Source organism: Cydia pomonella, chromosome 4 (genome assembly GCF_033807575.1).
Source record: "Cydia pomonella isolate Wapato2018A chromosome 4, ilCydPomo1, whole genome shotgun sequence".
Lineage (NCBI taxonomy): Eukaryota > Metazoa > Arthropoda > Insecta > Lepidoptera > Tortricidae > Cydia > Cydia pomonella.
The window spans coordinates 12,571,963-12,592,818 of NC_084706.1; the positions used below are offsets into that span (position 1 = coordinate 12,571,963).

Here is a 20,856-nt window from a genome sequence, read left to right on the forward strand (position 1 = left end):
TTATACAAATAAGCCCGGGGTGTGAAAAGTTATGGGGACTAAAATCAAACGTTATACGTTATATTTCGTGCGCAACTTACCTTGCGCATCCTCTTAGACCAGCGTGGCTACCACCAGTTTGTCACTGACATAAACGCTATCGAGAACGTAACTTACTTTCTATGCATCTCGCTCGTACTCGCATATAAGTGCAAGAGGGATGTATAGAAAGTAAATTACGTTCTCGATAGCGTATATGTCAGTTTTGACATTGTCAGTGACTCATGGCACGGGTACTGGATCTGTAGAAGAGTGTTGTGTCTCATAATTGTTAGGCCACAGTTTGAAATGTGATCCTTGTACGAGTAGCAGGTCTCCCAGGCTGGAGTTGCAGGCGTACATAGGCTACGGAGACTGCTTACCATCAGGCGGGCCGTATGCTTGTTTGCCACCGACGTAGTATAAAAATAAGGCTCCTAGAAACCTAATGTTGTCGAGCTGAAAAGTATTGCCGTTCGCCCCACCACTCCACTGAAAATCCCCTATAGAATGTTCATCGTTTTCATAGTTTTAATGTTTTTGTTATAATTAATTCATACAAATTTACGCTGCTATAATATATACCGTGACATAAAGAGTTGTTTGACGAAGCTTTTTTAGACGGCCGAGGTTTAGCGAGGTCGTCAAGTAATAAGCTTGAGGAACAGTTCATGCCTATCCCGGCCTATCCCACAAAACTTACAATTACAATTTTATAGATGCTAAGTTACAAGTTTGTAATAAGTAATACGAGTGTGCTCGTACAAGTGTGCGTACCACAAAATATACAAGTAACAAATTTGTAGTCGAAAATTCTTACAAATATGTAAATTGTATCGACAAGTCTACAATTTATTGTATCACAAAACTTTACATACGATAATTATCTTTTCCGGAAAACGTACAAATTTGTAGCTGACAATTATTTTGTGCTACATTAAATTGTAGTAATAATTATTGCAGTAAGTATTTTGATCGTAAATATGTATGAATTATAATAAATAAATTAAAAATAAATAATTATTATAGGACATTATTACACAAATTGACTAAGTCCCACAGTAAGCTCAATAAGGCTTGTGTTGAGGGTACTTAGACAACGATATATATATAATATATAAATATTTATAAATACTTAAATACATAGAAAACACCCATGACTTAGGAACAAATATCCATGCTCATCACACAAATAAATGCCCTTACAATTTGAACCTGGGACCATCGGCTTCATAGGCAGAGTCACTACCCACTAGGCCAGACCGGTCGTCGAATTAGTATAACAAATAATGAATTTTATTTTATTTTTTTGGATTTTCAGGGGACTGGTAGGGCGAACGGCTTTACTCTTCAACCCGGCAATATCACGTTTCTTGAAGCCTGGCAGTTCTATTACAAGGATTAGAAGTCAAACTGCGGTCTAACAACTTTATTTGTTCAATGTCTACTAATAACAACTGTCGATTTGCGGAGTTTTGATCTTAAATTTTATATAGATTGTAAAATCGTTCATGAGAAGTTAACTCCATTCGTGAGTTGGAGACGACACACACACACACACTTTCTTACTTAAAATCATTTAAAAGCGAAATTAAAGAAATTATACATGGAAAGTTATATATTTACAAATGTACGACGCGTCATGTCTTTATTTGCTAGAAACAAATAGATACATAGTAAAAAATAGTACTTAGTTTATATATATATATATATATATTATAATATATTCGTTAAACTAAAAACATCAGCTATTATAAATTATTTCCAATTTGCTATACTTCCGGTCCGTAATTTGACTGCAGTAATTGACTTCAAGAATAAGGGGTCAATCAAGTCGTTGGATTCATCGGTGCTCATGGAAGGAAAGTCGCACGTCGCTGATCGTCAGCTCGCCTCGCCGGCCTCCCGCTAACTTTTCTCGTTTAAACTTATTTCCTTTTATCTAGCCACGAGGAAGACCGTCTTCGACTTATCGCCGGTTTTATTAAATTACTTGATAATTTCAATTCCTAACGTCTCAGCCATTTTGTTTGTTCTTTCACGGAGTTAAGAAAGTCATTCTGATTTTGTTTTGCCTAGACTACATAGATCTACCTGTTCTGCCTAACTACATAGTCGTTCATAATAGAAAATTCAATAAATATCATCAGGTAATATTGGAAATTAAAGTTTTTTTTTTTTTTATTATTATTTCATGGAATAAACTTATAATCTAGTACAGTTTCCTGCAAAACTGTTTAAACAGTTTGACTGCAGGCGCGAGTCTCTCAAGTTATTCCGTATCATACGCACACATCATCGTTGCGCTTGGGAGCGAGCGAACGCCCATAAGCAATATATTCGGTATAATGTGTGGAGAAACGAGGTGTTTATTACCCTTCAGGAACAGAAAGTTGAATTCCTAAAATGTGGAATTCCCAAAATGTTGAATTCCCAGAAAGTTGAACATTAAAATGTTGAATTTGCATAAAGTTGAATTCTTTAAATGTTGAGATTGCAAAAAGTTGAACTTGCAGGATGTTGATTATTAAAATGTTGGATTTGCACACAGTGAATTTTTAAATGTTGAGTTGGGCCAGATTTGGTCCCCAAGCCGTCCCAATCCGGCCCGCGAAGTGAAGGCAGGAAAGGTTTGCGGTATACACAAGCCGCATACGGTATACTTATTAATCACAGAGTGACCGATCACGGGACTTTAGCTGGCATGCAATGTGGCCCTCTGGTGAAAAAGTTTGGAGACCCATGGTCTAGATGATGCCAAGAGCCTTGTTTGGTCAACAAAAGGTTAAGTTAGAAAATCGTTGAGGAAAGGAGAGCGCAGGGTGCTCCGGCTGCGCGCGCGTTATGAACAGCCGCGCCTGCTGTCAGCACGTGTAGTTGCAAGGTACCACCGCGCACCAGCTGCGTGCGCGTGAAGGAGTAAGCGCCCAGATGCGCGCACGAGGAGGCGGCGCGTTAGCCGCGCGCGCGTGATGACGTAGGCGTACTAGCTGTACGCACGAGTAGGCAGCGTGCAAGTAGGCTTATTCAAGTCGGAGAGCAAGTTGGTAAAGAACGAGCGAGGGTTTCTTGATGGTGCGTGGCCTGACTTGGCCCCGCACGGACCCTTAATACAGTGTTGCTCTTTTGGGAGCTGACTGTAGACTGCCTGTAAGATGGCCGCTGGCCTGCTTAAATACTAAAGCCTAGGAATCACGAATACAAAATTTGAAATTTAAAAATAGTAACAGACCAGTTATATAAATATCTTTATAAATTTAAAACATCCTATTCCGAAAGTATACAGACTAATCTCTTTGGTAGCAAATTTAGAAAATCGAAGGTAAATAATAAATAAATTTGTTATCATAAATAAATTGACATGACACTGGCAATCAACAATAAGCCATATTAAAAAAAAAATCGAAGGTAACTTGACGGTTTACGTCAATCACGTAAATAAATATGTCAAACAATTAGGAATGCAGAAAATAAGATTAATTCAGCTACAAAACTAACCAAAATTATATAAAATAAGAGGAAAAGCAGTGAGGTAAGTTTTTAGATAGCTCAGGGCCGCATACAACTTGGAAAAGTTAAGGTAATTGAGAAACAAGCTAAGCTAGTCAGAGGTCCCAGTCTTCCCACGCAACAGGAAGGTTCATGAGAGCTTTAACCATCTCTGTAATGTTATCCCGTGGATTTCAGATGCAGATCAAGGATAAAAGTAAAGTAATTAGAGCCAGAAAACGCAATTTAGAAGTGTCCGGGAATTGTGGACATTAATAGATATACTATAATTTAGGATAGCTTAGGAGAGCAGAACGAAACAACGAAGCTTTTCAGTCTAGATTTTAATGACAAGTTGGATAGGTTTGTGTACTGACATTTCACAGGCTCCGTCAACCTTGATTGACTGCATGGGGCCAGTTGCTCCAATTTGGCGTGCCACCTCCCAGTCGATCAAAGTTGACATGGATCCGTCATCAAGTAATGCGTATGTGTCATATGTTCCTTGAGGTCCACTCACTTTATCTGGAATAACTTTTAAAAACACTTGAGATTATGAACTTGACATTTCATCTTTTGAGTTTGATCCAGTGACGTTAGAAATTGTAACAGTTTTATCAAGGTTTTTGTGTTTAATACCATCGCAGGAGGAAGACGGATACTCTTTGGCAGTATTGACTACTTGAGGCGTTGCTGCTGAATGTAGCAATGGGTGATGAAAACGCTCGCACCCGTCGACACCACATCGACCGATCTTGCATGACTTCCACCGATGTGATTTAGGTATCAGACACTTAGAACATATTTTTGCTTCACGCAACCAAGTCCATTTGTCATCTAGTGTTAGAGATTTAAAACCCTCACATTCCGTAAGTTTATGTTTATTGCTACAATATCGACATATTTCACTATTTGTGTTATGCATAGACGTCACATGAATGTTTTCACTTGGTGTAGGTTTGTGTGCAAAATTATTGTTGCCGACTGTACTATGCCGCCTACCTGAGTCTGAAATAAAGGCACCATTTCGCCTACCTAAACTTGAAGTAAGGGCGCCGGTTTGCCTACCTAACTCTGGCATAAATACGCCAGAACGCCTACCTGAATCGGGCATAACAGTGCCAGGTTGTCGTGCGTAATCAGGTACCAAGCCGTAACGATTGTGTTTAATAGCCTCAATATCAAGAAATTCGGATAGTAATTGAATTTTAGGCACAGATCTGTCACTTTTGTACGCAAAATCTTTCCACTGACTGTACAATATCGGTGTCAGTTTTGATAATACACTATGAAATAGTTCTACCGAATAAATATACTCTATGTGATCTAAGTTTCTAATTACTGCTATACAATTGCCCAATCTACAAGCAAAGTTGGTAAGATCTTTTTGATCGAAGCTTATCTTTGGGAGATTCCGCACGAGAGTAATCTCGTGAAGCACGATCATTTCAGGGAGAGCGAATGTCCAGTGCCTCGAGCACTTGCTCGGGCCGCTCCGCCGTGTACAGCAACGACGACACACTCTCCAGGGCCTGGCCGCGCAGTGCACCGCTCAAACGCACAAGGTTCTCTGTAGGCGTAAACAAATGTTGAGTATCGCAGTAAATGCGTTTAAACATTAACCATTCCGTGGTCTTACCGCTAAAAGGAGTGAGCTGTAATTTATGCGAGCATCTTTGAAAATAAAAATAAGGCTCGGGCTGATTTGACGGCAACTGACAATCTTTGTTATTTGAGTTACCAAGCGACCGCATTGCGGACGTTTTCTGATTATTATTGCTTGTAGAGGTTTGCAATAAGTTTGGATTTTCATTTATTGGTATTTGAAATGTCACGGGTTTTCTGTAGACATCGCGATGCATTTCATGATTTTCAGGATTATGATGTACCTCTGAATTTTCATGTTTGCGATGTGGCACGATCATATCATTTGTGTTAAAATTTTGACGCGTGGTATCGCGTTTTTGGGAGAAATATGGGTTGATAGGGTTTTTTACATTATTTTGTTAAAAATAAGTAGGTTCTAAACCTAAATCTCTCTCGCGAACAGGGGCCATAGTGTCTACGCCCGTGGGCGAAATATTTATTAGGGCCGTATCGACGTTGTTGTCAGTGGGGCGACGGCCGCTATGGCTGACGTCGCGAACCCATGACGCGGTACGTGAAAAAGATTGACTGACCGTATGAGTGTTGGATCGTCCATCTGCTTCTTGGGTTGCCAGTCTTGCTTCTATTTCGAGCTCTTCCACTTGCTTAGCTTGTTCGAAGAGCTTACGTTCGAAATCAAGCCGCTGGCGTGCGACCTCCTGCTCACGTTCAAATAGCTGCTGTTCACGCTCCAGGCTGCGACGAGCCAATTGGGCCTCCTCGTTCAACCTCAGTGCCTTTATTGTGGCTGATGAACGAGAAGACGACACGCGCGACCTGTTACTTGGAGAAACAACATTAATATGTTCAGCACTACTTGTACGGCACTGGCGAGGCGTCCCGGGGCCCTCAGAGCCTTTGGAGACGTAGGGTGCAGGCGCAACGGTGGTACCGGTCGAAACGGTGTCCAATTTTGAGGACCGACCGGACCCACCTGCAGCTAAACGCTCCGGGGTTCTCGGGGCTTTTCAAGTCGTAGGGTGCGGGCGTAACAATGGCACCGGCCGAAACAGTGTCCGACTTCGAGGACCGGCCGGCCCCACCCGCAGCCAACGCTCCAGAGTCCGAGCGCGCCTTATTAGCACTTTTTGCTGGTGTGCTCAGCTGTTTCGTTTTAGAGCGCGTGATCATATTATCCGGTGAAGGACCAAAATGTCCGGGAATTGTGGACATTAATATATATATAGGATAGCTTAGGAGAGCAGAACGAAACAACCAAGCTTTTCAGTCTAGATTTTAATGACAAGTTGGATAGGTTTGTGTACTGACAAGAAGGTTCGAACACTCGAAGTCATAACAGTAAATGTTTAACAAGGAGGAGTTTTAGAAGTGTTCTAGAGGATTGTTTCAAGGTAATACTACATATTTCTGACTCATACATCAATTGGAAAAATTTAAACCCAACACAACGGTGGTGGGATCTGATATATATACGCTATAACTACATCAATGGCTATAACGGGCAAATTTTGATTTTATACGGAAAAATCACCCAATGATCACCCTAAGTATAACAATGATTTTAAACTTCATTTCAAAGTGATAGGGTTCAATTTTCCATAATTTCTGATACTCGTATGCCCGTTAAGGGGTAAAATTACAGGAAGCTAATACCTATTTACTCATGAAGATACAAGTTGCTGGAAATCCTATATTAGTCTTAATTACAAGTAAGTATAATACGTATACTTTTGCGCAAACTGCAAAAATGGATAACCGATATAAAAAAGGTCCTAAAGTAGTCAATGGCTCTTTATGTTGCCTTTTGCCTGGTGAATGCCTTTCAAATAGCCTCGTCTGTATACATCCATGACTGAAAGGCGGTAGTGACGTGTTTTCTGAAGACCTTTATTTATCCTAGCGTCCCTCTTGTGCTTCGCGAATTACAATATATGTAGTTAAATATCCACTCCAAGAATATGCCTTCTCTCCAATATGGTTGGAAATGTTCACCTTATTGTAGCAAAAATAGTACGGGAAGTTCTTCATTATGGTCAAATTCAAATTAAAAAATTCAAACCATTATTGTCGTGTTTTAGCGGGCGGGAAGTTATTACTGTATGGTTTTAAACCTGTATCCACTAAGAAAAACGCAAATAGCGTATTAACACATTCCTCACAATACATCTCACGCAACGCATTCCTCGCTCACAACCTTCACTTGTTTGATTATGTACAAAAACCTGGTTCCGCTGACCTGTTTCCACTAAAGCTGCGCCAAGCGAAGATAAGTAAATAAACTGTTGCTATTGGATCGAATGAATCTATTTTTTTTGTACATAATAAAACAAGTGAAGGTGGTGAGCGAGGAATGCGATGCGTGGGATGTATTGTGAGAAATGTGTTGCGAGGAATATGTTGCAAGAGATGTGCGTACCTCATAAATACGTATGCGAGCGAAAAACTTTGAAGTGACGTTCGGATTCTAACCGCAGCTGTATACTGTGGCAGTATTGCAGCGTGACATTACTGTCGACTGAATTACTGCCGGAAATGTTAAAAAGGATGTTACTGCCCGGATTTGACCGGCAGTAATGCAGTCGGCACTTTACACAGTCAGTCAGTACCTTAAAAGTTCCGCTCCCACCTCACCGCACCCCGCTCGCTTATTTAAAAAGAACCCGCTACACAGCCCCACTACACCTCGCACCGCTCAGCTGCCTCCCACATGCCTGGTGGAAACATTCACCTCGTTCCACATCCTAGCTACGCTTCCTCGCACAGCGTTGGTCGAAGCGTAGCCTTAAAGCTAATATAATAGTCTCATTTCAACTCTTCTTATTTGCAAAGTTCTAAAATTTTATACCGGGTGTGGCCTGTAACACGAGCAAAAAATTAAACCGTAGGCTATACTCCTCAAACTAACCAACATTTTTTCCGCGACTTTTAAAAATAACTTGTATTTTGATTTTTAGCATACTTTAAAGTTTATTATAAGACGCAATTTATTGCGAATTTTATTAAGTTTAAAGGGTGACAAGTAACGTCACTTACACAGATGACAGCGTACATTGAAGATAATATTTAATTTGTATGAAAAATAGGAAGTCTCAAATCTTCATAGTTTTTAAAAGTCGCTGAACAAATGTTGGTCAGTTTGAGAAGTACAGTTTACAGTTAAATTTATTGCTCGTGTTACAGGCCACACCCGGTATGGTTGACTATGACATTGTGGAAATAAACCAATTAAAGAAAAGGAGAAAAAATAACAACTTGGTAAGGCTGTATGAGTGATAATACTGATAATTAACAACATCAAATACTTACCTCTAAATATTTTATTTCTAGCTCTAAGTATACATAAGTTTAATGGAGATATAAGTCATATAAGTGCTATTTGGCTCAAAATAAACTAGTTTTAATCGCTGAAACGTCGCTAATGTAGAAGCAGATCCAGATTAATCTATCTAGAGTCGGCATGAAATATTATTGAAGTAAAATGGCGGAGTGCTTTTCTAAATTGCTGCCGCTTAAACGAAAGATAGCATCTGACGTTTACTTTTATTAGCAGTTGGCAACTTTGCTGCTATTTATACTTTAATAAAATAAGCGTTTAACAACATTGAATTGCCTGAACTTTCTTTATTGTTAACTTATATTTTTGTTGGTTAGGAAATACGGTAAAGTTTAACTTTGTGCTTGAATAACGCGTTAGGTGTTAAAATTGGGTTATAAGTGACATGGCGATATCGCCTTCATCGACGAACTGTTATTTACCTAGCCTTTTTTAAAGTCCTTACAAAGTTAAGCTTGACTTTCACGATACTAGTGAGCCCATAATGTCACTAAACTAGTGACGCCACGCCAGTGGGCGCCAGTAATGTTACCAGTAATATTACCGCTCAATGGAAATATAGAGATAGATAGAAATAAAAATTAAAAAACTACTTTCTTGTGTTTAATATATTAATAGGGTCATAGTATGCCACCATTTAACAACAAAAAAAAAAAAATACAAAAGAAACCCCGGGGAGTAAATTACCAATCTTACTAGTAATATTCCCAATACTACCGAGTAACTTATCAATTAGAATGTAGCAAGGGAATATTTCCAGTAAGAATGGAAATATTCCCTTGCTACATTCTAACCATCTGCGAGTAAGTATTTCACGGGTACTTTTGCGGTTCTTGAGATATTTAGATATTTTGTCTGTGTTCCATACAAATTTTATAAAAATAAATAACAGAAGTTGACACTTTTAATGGTAAATCGTCTGAAATGTTTAGGTTAGGTTAGCACCAACACAATTAGTAAATAAAAAAATCATACTCGATATGCCAAAAAAGGGGGCTTTCCTGACTAGTAGTAGGGGAACCGGGGATGCTAATTTTGGAGTTATATTAATATCGTTATTATTGATTTATTCCTTTAAAAAAATCAACCGCGGTCGAGTATTTATTTAATTTATTAGAAGAACATACAGAGTAACATGTACACAATTCTGTATTTAAACTAACTTATATACTAGACATTTACCCCTACAGGAGTCCTCACCCAAATACACAATACAGTAAGTAAGTCAAGGCATCGTGTGTTTTTTGCAACTTTGTGAACTTACCTGCTGCTGCATGTCACTTATTCTAGTAGTTCGTCAGATTATTGAAAAGGACACATATTTTTATCAAACCTGAGTATTTCTGACGATAATTTTTTTAAATTTTCTGATGGGCTGTCCTGGACGAGCGATCATGTCTTAAGGACTCACACTTGGTAAAGGTACTCAACAGGATGCAAGATAAATAAAATAAAACTAACGGTTGGGAAATTCAAGCAGTCTTAAGGCAATAAATGGTACTAGTATGGTAATGGTAATGGTTATTATTGTGTTTTACATGCCATGGACCAATAGCAACGGTTTATTTACCTATCTTTGCCGAGCACAGCTATAGTGGAAACAGCGCAGCGGGCAGCGGATATCTAATTAATCATTAGCAGAGCACAAATAGTGCTTCTTTCCACCGTCAAACAGGGGTTAGACGCCCAATCCCTACCACACCCTGCTGCCCCTGCTGGCACTAGTGCTAGTGATTAATTATAAATCGACTCATATCATCCCACTCCCCTGTGTGGGAATGACATCCCCGTTCGGATAGTGCATTCATAACGCAATAACTCAGGGTTGTCGCAGAGCATCTTTAGGTTTATCGGACGCCACCAGCTACTAATGGAGAAAACCTGTAGCGAGGAAAAAGTGCAAAACTATTCTTGGATTTAGAACCGCAGCCTGAGACAGGTTACAGGGAGAGCGCAGGTGTTCGCGTGACAAACCTATTATTTTCTTTCATTATCTTTTTATTTCATTCAGATACAGCTGATATAATCTAAAATGTAATATTAGGTGTATCATTTTAAAAATGGTGATAATCAAAAAAGGAAAATAGGTATAAAAATATTCTTAATAGGTATTAAGAATATAGTAAGTACTTATGTCATCTTTTACTAGGTACAAATTAATATAATTTGCTTTGTGCTTTTAGGTTCCATTACAGCGGTGAAATATTGAAGCATCGGACATAAAAACAAATTGGGCCTCAAACAAACTTTCATGCCCCAACTTTCATACCTTAGGCCAAATACTGGAACATTTGCTTTTATCTACAAAGGGCCCGAGAATACCCCACGTACTCGTTACAGCAAGGTCAGCTCATTGAATAAACTTCCCGAGAAAACTTCGAACCGTGGAATTATTAGGTGCTACGCACCTCTGGAATGCGCACTAACAGAAATAATTCGAATAATCGAGGACATTAAGGTTGTAATTACAAGTATTTTACTGGTGTTAACTTACAAAAAAATAGTAACCTAACGCGTCAAATATTTAAAAGAATATAGTTTGGCTTGCCTAGTGTAATTAAGAAGATTTTTGAAAAAAGTTAAATATTTGAGCGAAGCATACCTAATAAATACGTCTGCTCCAGTCATTTTACGGATCGGGTGTATGGCGAATAGGAAATAAGTACCTGGGCGACCGAGCTTTGCTCGGTTATAACTATTTATAACATAAACTTAAAAAAGTAAAATGTGAACTGACAATTATTATTATTTACAATCGGTTTCAGTGTAGATCAGGTGTTTGATTTCAGTGATACTAAAAACTGATATGATCACATGAAGGCTTTCCTTACTTTTTTTTAATTTATTCGAATATTAAAATATAATTTAAAAAATTGGGCTACCAAAGTCACACAATACGCTCGGGTCGAAGAAGTGCCCTAAGACTATCACAGCTAAACATACCATAGATATTTCTGATAGATTTTCAAGATGTCGCTTTTCTACATTGTCTCAGGTCTGGGTGTTTGTGGTACCGTCGTTGTTTCTGATTTCCATGACAAAAGTGATTTAGCTACTTACTTGTGATGTTATCCACATTAATTTGTTTGTTTTTTCAATATTCGTAATCTCAACCATACAGCACTTGTCACAGAGTAACGCCATCTATTGTCAATTTCTCTTATTATATAGCTCGTGAGCTATGGTTCAATTTAGGTCAATACGCATTGTGCGAGACATAGTAGTTAGTTTTTATGGCATTATCCGAGAGATGGCATCACAAAAACTACCCTAGAAACTGTATTTAAAATTTGTATCGGTAAATTTTTCGTTTTGCACAAAATAAGTCTCAATAAAATAAAAACTCGAAAGCATAAATCTTATTCACATAATCAGTATAGGGAAACGTTAGACATATTTATGAGAAATATATACTACTCAAAAGAAAATAAGGGCCAACTGACGACTGCTACTTTATTTAAGTTTAATCAGCGTAACTTAAAAAGTAAGATTCAATTTAGGCATGTCACGAACTCTGGAATCTAAACTTTATTTTTTTGTTGAAATATAGTGGCTGATTAAAAAAAATAGAACGATTTCATTTTTTTATGATCTTTTGTTTTGTTTTACGGTGTTCAATAATTGCTCTTTTTCGTACGTTTTTGTCCAAAAAAATAAGGTTTTCTTAAGGAAATTCATTAAATATTTGTTTTAATGAATAATGGAGAGACATATGGAGTATATGGACATGAATACTGCAGCCAGGGCTGCTACACTGGTTGCAGAAGGTAATTCACAGCGTTCGGTGGCTTTGGGGCTAGGATTTTCTCGTCAAGCAATCCAAAATGCTTGGAATCGCTTTCAGCGAACCGGTAGTGTTGCAAGGAGACCTGGGTCAGGTAGGATTCGTGCTACTACTGCTCAAGAGGACCGTTACATCCGATTAAGTGCCCGACGAGAACGCTCAGTTACGGCTCGTACACTACAAAATCGACTACGGTTGACGACAGGTACTCGTGTCAGTGACCAAACGATTCGTAACCGACTGCATGAAGATCACCAAACATCGTGAGAGTCAGAATGGCGGGTAGTACCTAAATAAAAATAAATGAAAAGCATACCATATTTTTGTACCCAATTTGTACTATTTAGTACCTCCGTTAAAAAAAAATGTACCTCACGGTACACAAAGTTATCATCAAAAAACAGTTTATTATGCTATGTTCCCGTGAGCCAAATGTTTGTACCTTTATTGTACCTTCATATTCAATTATAATATAAGCCATTTTATTTGCGGTTTCCAAGTTTTACTCATTTTATATTTTGCTTGCTATTACAATTTCGCAGGCGTAAACATTTTTCAAGTTATCGATCTCATTTTTAAGAAAAAACGCTAAGGTACAATTATTTTTATTACGCCAGGAATTAGTACCTTTAATGTTTAATCTGTTAAGTTTAAATAACTGAGAAAATCATGTTTTAAAAATGATTTTTCTTAGGAAGATTTCTTTGAACTGGCGCCTAGCCTTTTTTAAGACATGATTTTCTGCCAAACATCCAGACGACGAGTGGTTCTAATTCCGCTGTCCAGGGTTCAACGTACAAATCGTAGAAATTTCTGTCGCTGATATTTGAACTGGAACCTTAACCAGTGGGGCATGGTTCTTTTTACAGACGAGTGCAAAGTGAAGTTTTTTAATGACGATCGGCGTGTTAGAGTTTGGAGACGACGTGGCGAACGCTTTTCTGAAGCTTGCATTCATGAAGTTGACCATTTCGGAGGGCCCAATGTTATGGTTTGGGCCGGCATAAGCCTACACGGGAAAACGGAGCTGATCATTTTAAATGAAGGTACCGTAACTGCACAGCGGTACATCGAAAGCGTTATTAGATCCCAAGTGATCCCATTTTCACAGCGAGTGGACCCTGGCTTCATCCAAATGTAGGACAATGGCCGTGCTCATACAGCTCGAGCGACTAAAGCTGTACTTGATGAAGCTTACATTGATGTCTTACCATGGCCTGCCAACAGCCCTGATTTAAATCCGATAGAACACTTGTGGGACCAGTTAAAACGACGTGTTAGGGAGAGTCAGCAAGAGGTTAACAACCAGCAGCAATTCATAAACGTTTTTAAAAGGGCTTGGGATGCTATTCCAGAGGAGAATGTGAATCATTGATCGAAAGCATGCACTGAAGGGTGCAAGAATGTAATGTTAAAAGAGGAGGACATACCCGTTACTAACAAAATGTTACTTAGTGATTTAAAGTCATTTTGTTTAATTTTCAGTGATTTCTAAGTTTTTAGTTTTTTTATTAGAGAAGTAAATTTTCATTAAAACTTTTATTTCTTTTTTTTTATTCGTTAATGGTTACAGAAATACACTTAAATTTTTAAAAAAAGAATGCCATTTTTTATTGTAAAAAAATGTATCACATAAAATAAGTATGTTTTAAGTTATAGCCAAGAAACTCAGTGGCCCTTATTTTCTTTTGAGGAGTATATATTGTTATCTCAAACATTAACTACATTTTTTAAACTTGTCTAAAATAATAAAAATTAAAAAAATTATATATAAACTTGAACATATAAAAAAAAGTCAGTTACCGGGCGAGATTCGAACCCGTAACACTCGTTTAGCAGTCCGCGTCTTAATCCGCTGGACCAGACGGACAGTGGCCGGCAACACGAAATTAGCGACCATATTCTGCGTCGAAAGAAAAACGCATGAAAACACGAAAACACGCGTTTTCCCAAACATAAGATTAATCTAGATAGATTGTATACCCCCAAAAGCCCCCATATACCAAATTTCAGCGAAATCGTTAGAGCCGTTTCTGAGATCACAGAAATATATATACAAGAATTGCTCGTTTAAAGGTATAAGATTTATAATAACTGATGTTTCTAGTTTATCGGATATATCATGTAGCATTATTGGCACCGTGCGAACTGCATGATGGGGGTAAGTAAAGCAATCGCGGCGCATAAGATGGTAAAAATTGGCACTAACGGATGTAAGCGTCTAAGGGCCCAGTGTAATCTGCATGAAATGCTTAATATAACTAAAGTATTTAATTTGATAAATATTAATACTGTATCCGTGTAAATAGCTTTACAGACACCCACATATTTAAGTAGTAGTAGTATAAGTCATCTTTCTGTAGAAGATAAGAATGGGTATAGAAAGTTATCCTTAAAATATAGACACAATTTACACCATCGCGGACTTTTTTGTTTATCAATGAAAGAGAGACAATTCCACCATACATTGTGTTGTTATATCTCAAACGGATAGGGCAGCGTTTTCGATTTAAGCTCTTAGCCAACGTGATTTTTTCCGACTTCATTAGCAAATATCGTCATATTTCAACAAATTTACACAAAATCTAAACGAATTATACGCCTTAACTATCCTTAAAAATCACTATATTCATAGGTGAAAATCGCATAAAAATCCGTTCAGTAGTTTTCATTTAAATTATTACTATCTTTATTTACTTCTCGCTTAATAGTTGGGACAAAATACGAGTATGCCTATTATTGCAACGGCTGTGCGGCGCTGTCGGCGTGCACGGTCCCAATATACGAAATATAATCCATCAAAATATCGTTAAGTATGCTGTCCGGAACTAAGTAGTATGCACCTATAAAAAAAAAATTTATGTAGGATTTTATGGACATATATTTTCTAGGTCGTTTAATACATACCAATCTAAACAAAGTATGTACTACTTATTAGCTTACTACGTATTCAGGTTGCCCTTTTTTCCATATATCTTTTAATATTTTCTGTGTTAGGCGCCATCGTGTACGCTCGTCCCTTTCAGTCTCAACGATGTGGAGAGTCGGACCACTCGCTAAAAAGTGTACCGGCATGATATAATCCAAGTGGTCAGGGTCTTCGGTCAATGCACACAGTGGACGTGCATTTAAACAACCTTCTATTTGTATAGCATACTTTTATTAGCAATATAGTCGAAAATTCTTCGAAGGTTAGGTGTTGTTCTGCCAGCGCTCGGTGAAGCACAGGCCGGCTGCGCTGGGCTACGAAGGTGCATTTAAGTGCCAGCTGATGTTCATATCGCTGTTGGCTTTGACAAATGATTCATCTAGCGAGGCAGTGACCACTTCATACTCCCTTTTCATTCCTTTCCATCCATTTCGCTCCACGACGGACGGACATTCTCCGTAGAGCGGCCAGAAATGATTCCGAGCTTAGGTATGAAACTAGCTCTAAGTGCACTGCCTTTGTCGCCATGCCTGCGTTTACTTCGGAATGGTGTCAATATGATCCCATAAATGAATTCGGCTTCCCCGATTTATTCGAAAGCGATACCAAAATTCGCCTAGTAGCTTATATGATATAGATATCTAGATAAAGTTATGAGCCGAACCACTCAGCCCCCAAAAAAAATGACATCTAAAATCTTGGTGGCTCTACTTTTCAAATCCATCCTTGGGTCCTAAGGACCAATCCTGCCAAAAGAAATCTTTTGTTCGCGCAACGCCGTATTTATGTACAATTTTTGCCATGATTCGCGCTGTGATCAATATGAATTTCGCCACCAGGCATAATATAAATGGATTATGTATAGTCAATATTTAGCACGATGTTGGAAGATAGCTTTCCAGTTGTTCGTAGTTACTGACTACTTCAATGCTTGGAACCCTTTTGAATGTTAGTGTTTACGCTCCCATCGCGAGCGATTTGTCAAAGAAAGTCGAGAGCGCAAATATGGGTGGAGCGGGACGAATCAACACGCCTTGTGTGGAGCGAATTGTTTTTGCGAATGTATGGAGATTGTTGTTTGCGATTTAAGATCCAATTCCTTTATTTTGTGTCAGCGGCAAATAAGAAGTTCGTAATTCGAGCGCTTTCTTGTTTTGTTTAATGATGAGGGCCTCAAAGGGCCGGAGCGGCGGTGCGGCGGAATGTCTATTTATGTGATTCATTTGCAGTTCGTTGTATTGTCAATTGTGAGGTATAGGCTGTGTAGGACGTATACTACGTAATGTTTATGTATGTATATGTATATGTCAAAAAATTGTAGGTCGTTTTTCGAGCCGACTGGCATTATCAGGGACGATGGCAAGAAATCTGATGGGGTGTCTTTGGTTCCTTGGAACTTGGGACGGATGTTAGTGTGGGATGCTACCTGAGTAAACACACTGGCACCGTCCCAGCTCCAACATAATTTAAAAGCGGGCGCAGCGGCGGAAAGCGCCGAAATATTGAAACGTAATAAATATAAGAGCCTCGGTAGAGAGTACAATTTCGTACCATTTGGCGGCTTTCTCGCACAACCTATCAGTATTGCGATGCAACGAGGAAATGCCGCCAGCATCCTTGGTACAATACCTCACTGATAAACTGAAATAAAAATATAATTATATTTTACTACGTAATTCTGTACATGTTATATAATTAAAATATATGTCGTCTGGTATTTTATATGTAATTATGTCGGATTACTGTGAAATCACGGTTTGGATCTGAGCTGCCTACAGCCGCTAGTCAATGCTTAGCTGTCAGTCTAGCTGCCGTTGGGCACAAGCCTCTTCGCATGATTTAGAGGGTTTAAGCTACAGTCCCCACGCCGACCAAAAGCGGGTTGAGAATTAGAAATTTGCAAATTATCTTTTAATTTATTCCAAGATATTTTATGTGGAATTCGCTGCTGTATTTCTTTCACCGTTAAGCTAATATTTAGTATATATCATTAATATCAATTTCGAGACTGGAGTAGGTACAGTCAGCATCAAAAATAGCGTATCGAACTATGCGTCAAAAATATCTACCATACAATACACTTTTTCTTGCACACCTCAATACAGAAAACATCAGGCGGTTTTATCGCTAAAAAGTGACCCCTACAGACAACCTTTAGGTAGCGGAATTTAATAAATTTATGTCGTATCAGTAGGTGTTCCTCATGCAATTGAAGAAATGTAGCACAAAATATACATAAATCAAAACAATATAAGTACTAAATAGATAAACATAAAATAAAATACATATAGAAACAAACATAAATACACACCTACATAAATATTTTAAATTACACGTAACAATGCCAGCTATGGGGAAAATGATAAAAGAAAACGATTAAAGTATCACGGAGCAGGTAAGAGTGAAGTCTAAGGAGTCTCTTGAAAGAGTAGGAGATTGAGTGCAACTCAAGTCTAGAGGCAGAAAATTTCACAGCTAGAACAGTAAAAAAAAATGTTATAGAATTTAGATGACGGAACAGAAATAAGCAAATTGAGACTAGCTAGAGCTAGCAGAACGGAGATAGCTAAGGCGGTTCTTGAGAAAGCTAATGAGGAACAGAAGGGGCAAAAGGTGAGAGTAACGACGAAACCGAGTAGGGAGCCACTTTAGCTACGAACAGAAGCTACCATGCCCCGGTAACTTAACAAAAAGAAATATATCTCTTATATAGAACAATTAAACCGTTGCAGATTTTTTTTTTGTATACTACGTCGGTGGCAAACAAGCATACGGCCTACCTGATGGTAAGCAGACTCCGTAGCCTATGTACACCTGCAACTCCAGAGGAGTTACATGCGCGTTGCCGACCCTAACCCCACCCCCCCTCGTTGAGCTCTGGCAACCTTACTCACCGGCAGGAACACAACACTATGAGTAGGGTCAAGTGTTATTTGGCTGCAATAAATTTGAATGCATACCGTCGAAATATATCCCTATTTATTTGGAAAAGTAATTGAGGGTGGCAGATAAGTACTTTTGGCGCGTTGTTTCATACATTGATGCTGGCTAAAGACTATTATAGAAACAAGCGTACATATGGCACGCCTGAAGGTTAGCAGACGTCGTAGGCTGGGCGCTTGCAAATTCAGCGACGTCACAAGCGCGTTGGAGATTGGAGACCCTTTATACAACATTTTATAGGGTTGATCGGGATAAATGACCCTATGGGACTATTGCGTCTATTTGAGTCCTTTAAAAAAAAACGTGAACTACAAGAGCTCTCGTTATCTAGTGATAAAAGCCTGAGCTACTTGGAGTACAAAACTTAACATAATAATGTGCGTTCCGACTAACCGTATTTGAGGAATAACGAAATAGACGCAATAACCCAAGAGTTACGAGTATACAAAGCACAGGGTCGACCACATATAGAGTACTGTTCTCACCTCTGGTTTGGAGCACCGAAATACCAACTTCTTGCACTTGACTCCATCCAACGTCGGGCAGTTCGTATTGTTGGTGACCCCGATCTCACAGTCGGTATGGAACCTCTCATTCTTCGGAGAGACGTTGGCTCTCTGTACCTGTTCTACCGTCTGTACAATGGGGAATGTCCTGAAGGACCTTTTTAATTGGTGCCACCGTCTCGTTTTTATCACCGCACCTCCCGCCAAAGAAACAAAGTTCATTCTCACTTTCTCGACACGTGGCAAATCAAGAACAAGCGGGCATCTCGCTCGTTTTTGCCCAGAATATACAAGTTGTGGAATGAGCTTCCTTCTGAGGTGTTTCCCTTGCGCTATGACATGGGGTTCTTCAAGAAGCAGGTATTTAGGATTCTCAAAGGTTGGCAACGCATAAGTGGTTCCTCCGATGTTGCTTATGTCCATGGGCGGCGATGACTGCTTCCCATTAGGCGGCTCGTCTGCTCGTTTGCTGCCTATTACATAAAAAAAGTTACATTTATCCCTGTTCACCTTACCTAGAACATTAATGACAGAGTACCTAGGTGTTGTAATTACGGTTATCTTCTGTATTACTAGTATTACTACATACCTTGATACACCTACACTCTTGAAATGTAAGCACAAGAAAATCTGTTATAAAAACACATTTTGGAAGATCAAAGGAAGTTTTAATATGTTTCTCACCATATCTTAGTCAAAATTGCAATTGTTCGTTATAGAATAGACTATAGTATGTATTTCAGCAAAAAAACAGCCATTCCAATGCACCGCTTTATTTTTGGTGATTTTTTTTATTCGTAGGCACATTTGATACTTCCCCCCTCTAACTATTGAACCCAGGGTTATAAATATGAAAACTAAAACTCAGTAAAGACTTTCAAGGAAAACTATAGCGAATATTCTCGATTTAGTTTGCATTTTTGAAAAAAAGTCAATTTTGACGGACGGGTAACTACGGAACCCGAAATTGAGCACGGCATGCTCTTAGCAGGGTTTTTTTTTATCTCTTTCAAGGTAAAATAAGGTTAGGAAAGCCATTAGGGCTATAAAATAATTTTGGTCAACTTTTAGGACCAAATACCGCTCTGTGCGACGCTAAAAGCCAAGTTTCCAGAAAAAGAAAGTTCACCGACAATTATTTAAACTCGGGCTTATCTCATTAAATCTTACATTTACCTACAATACACGTGTAACCCCACTCAATTACGAGTTTGGATAACAAACATCGTAAACATCTGGGAAGTTATAACATGGAAAAGTTGTACGAGGAACGTAAGAGTTAGTATTTAATTTAGTGCATCTTCGTATTAATTTAGTCTCCCGATCTTGTTTGGGCACGGTGCGGGCCACGGTAGATCGTTAGAGATCGTCGAAGTTAGGCTTTTCAATTGCATGCAGTTCGGAGTTTTACCATGCGATTCGACATGGTTCAAGAAGAGCTGCCACGGAATAAGAAAATATCTGGAAGCACCTTTGTTTTTATTTTGATACTTTTAGGTCTGGATAACAGTACGTATCAGAGAGCAGTGTTGGCCGAACGTTAATTAGAATTGACCAATACCATAAACTGTAATCGTCCGTTACAGTTTACAGTTCAATTTGTGGTGGTCAATTCTATACTCTGTATCTTTACGTATTTAAATAAAAATAAACAAACAATTTGTACATTTTCGGGTAGTTATAATATTTATTGGTTAACCAACCAAATACAAAACCGCCTAGATTTGTGACTGAACGACCTGACTTTAACCTACATTATACTTCTTATCCAAATCCAAGACAACAAATATAATTTACTAGCAGCAGTACACGTTATCGTGCCGTACATTTTAGAGATATAATATTTAAAAAACAAGTTCGCGCTGTCCTTCTCACTCGCTACGCTGCGTTCCTGCTCCAACATCGCTCCTCCAGTACCCGTCATTACATGTTTTTGTGTTAGTCCGAGTCACACGTATTTTCGCCAAAATAGTGTTCCTCTAAATATCTGTACCTATGTGTGTTTCGATTAATGTTTATTGTGCGCTGAATAAGAAGTATAGAATCAAAACATTATTTGAACTGGCGACCGCCGTACCCTCGAACGAAAAATTTATGTTTATTCAGCTCGGCAAGTCTAGTCTCGTTTGCCATACTAACATGGTAGTTGAAATACTTTCAATTTGAAATTGTAGGTATATTCATTTAGCGTAATAAACTTATTACCTAAGAAATCAAGTAAGTAATTTTTACGTTCATACGAAAT

The 20,856-nt window shown here is 38.6% G+C and overlaps 1 long non-coding RNA gene across 1 annotated transcript; it reads left to right on the top strand.

Annotated features, from left to right (window-relative positions):
• The first annotated feature begins 2,531 nt into the window (after positions 1-2,531).
• On the top strand, positions 2,532-11,218 carry LOC133517105 (uncharacterized). Its single transcript, XR_009799329.1, has 4 exons — positions 2,532-3,340; positions 3,427-3,550; positions 4,155-4,290; positions 10,633-11,218. It is a non-coding gene; the product is annotated as an uncharacterized LOC133517105 (long non-coding RNA).
• Positions 11,219-20,856: the final 9,638 nt, after the last annotated feature.